Genomic DNA, 433 nt, shown 5'->3' with positions numbered 1-433 from the left:
TTATTTTATGACTTTGCATTGTCTTGGAAGCACTATTTTTATTACTCTTACAAACATTATTTTTATGAAGTGCATTCTATAATGCTTCCAATTTATTTTATGTTCACTAAACTAATATTGATGTATTTTTTATTTGGTAGGATTGTGTTGGTGCGATTGATGGAACATATATAGAAAGGGAGGATTCTAAAGCGGTGCAACAAGCATATCGTAATCGCAAAGGAAGAACATCACAAAATGTCTTATGTGCTTGTGATTTTGATATGCGATTTACCTTTGTTGTTGCTGGTTGGGAAGACAATGCACATGATAGTAAAGTACTTGAGAATGCACTTGTTGAACCAACGTCACAATTTCCATTTCCGTCACATGGTAACTTTAAATTACATCCTTAGAATAAATATTATTTATTTACACAAAGTTGTCTCATTTA

The sequence above is a fragment of the Solanum tuberosum genome, unplaced genomic scaffold (genome assembly GCF_000226075.1).
Source record: "Solanum tuberosum cultivar DM 1-3 516 R44 unplaced genomic scaffold, SolTub_3.0 scf00455, whole genome shotgun sequence".
Taxonomy (NCBI): Eukaryota; Viridiplantae; Streptophyta; class Magnoliopsida; order Solanales; family Solanaceae; genus Solanum; species Solanum tuberosum.
The sequence above is the reverse complement of the archived record's forward strand: the minus strand, read 5'-3'. Positions refer to the sequence as shown.